The sequence below is a fragment of the Mizuhopecten yessoensis genome, unplaced genomic scaffold, assembly GCF_002113885.1.
Source record: "Mizuhopecten yessoensis strain PY_sf001 unplaced genomic scaffold, ASM211388v2 scaffold2423, whole genome shotgun sequence".
NCBI classification, from domain to species: Eukaryota; Metazoa; Mollusca; class Bivalvia; order Pectinida; family Pectinidae; genus Mizuhopecten; species Mizuhopecten yessoensis.
The window spans coordinates 665993-667543 of NW_018404539.1; the positions used below are offsets into that span (position 1 = coordinate 665993).

Consider the following 1551-nt stretch of genomic DNA (forward strand, 5'->3'; position numbering starts at 1 on the left):
CAGTAGTATGGGGATCTGTTACACTTCATACCTCACAGTAGTACGGGGATCTGTTACACTTCATAACTCACAGTAGTATGGGGATCTGTTACACTCTATAACTCACAGTAGTACGGGGATCTGTTACACCTCATAGCTCACAGTAGTCAGGGATCTGTTACACTTCATAACTCACAGTAGTACGGGGATCTGTTACACTTTATAACTCACAGTAGTACGGGGATCTGTTACACTCTATAACTCACAGTAGTACGGGGATCTTTTACACCTCATAGCTCACAGTAGTCAGGGATCTGTTACCCTTCATAACTCACAGTAGTATGGGGATCTGTTACACTTCATACCTCACCTCACAGTAGTATGGGGATCTGTTACACTTCATAACTCACAGTAGTACGGGGATCTGTTACACTTTATAACACACAGTCGTACGGGGATCTGTTACACTTCATACCTCACAGTAGTACGGGGATCTGTTACACTTCATAACTCACAGTAGTACGGGGATCTGTTACACTTCACAAGAGGTCCATAGAATATATAACTTTCGTAATCACAATGTCAGTCCCTATGGGAGGAAAACTATTTATTTATAACCTGCAATGTTCACCTGGTATTAATCTCACCATTGTTACCTTAAAAGTGAACTAAAATAAGATGCTCAATGGGCCTGCATCGCTCACCTGGTATTTATCTCACACACACTTGTAACCTTAAAAGTGATCTAAAGTAAAGCTACAGGCAAAACATCAGTATTTATGACTATAAGTCATTCAAACCAACCTGTTAAAAGATTTAAAAACATTTGTACTATGTGACCATGAAAGTCGAACAATGTCATTATGTTGAACAAACTTTATAGCCTTCATAAGCATGCAAATTGCCAAATATCACCACCCTTGACCTTTTGTTTAATGAGATTAGGTCATTCAAAGGTTTATAATCATCTGACCAAATGTGACCTTGAAAGTGGGTCAAGGTCATTCAAATGATTTGATAGCCCTTCATCCAAATATCAACATTCTGGGCCTCATGGTTTTAAACAAATTTGACCCCTGTGACCTTGAATATAAGTCAAGGTCATTCATTTGAACAAACTTGGTAGCCCTTAATCCCAGCATGCTACTGACCAGATTTAAATATTCTAGACCTGATGGTTATTCAGGAGAAGTCCTTTAAATATTAAAATATTTTAACATATTTGACCCCTGTGACTTTGAATATAATACAAGGTCATTCATTTAAACAAACTTGGTAGCCCTTCATCCAAGTATGCTACTGGCCTAATATCATCAGCTTGGGCCTTCTGGTTATACAGAGTTTGGTGTTTTAAAAGATAATTGACCTACAATGTATGCCATGCCATAGGTTCACCAGTCTTGATGAGTCTTTAGGACTACATTGCAGAGTCCTTAAGACTATACTGATGAGTCTTTAGGACTACATTGCAGAGTCCTTAAGACTATACTGAGGAGTCTTTAGGACTACATTGCAGAGTCCTTAAGACAATACTGAGGAGTCTTTAGGACTACATTGCAGAGTCCTTAAGAC

The 1551-nt window shown here is 38.7% G+C and overlaps 1 protein-coding gene across 1 annotated transcript in view; it reads right to left on the reverse strand.

The window, feature by feature from the left end:
* The window catches only part of LOC110445941 (endothelin-converting enzyme homolog), a 76834-nt gene that overhangs the window by 5753 nt on the left and 69530 nt on the right, over positions 1-1551 (reverse strand). The window lies entirely within an intron of this gene.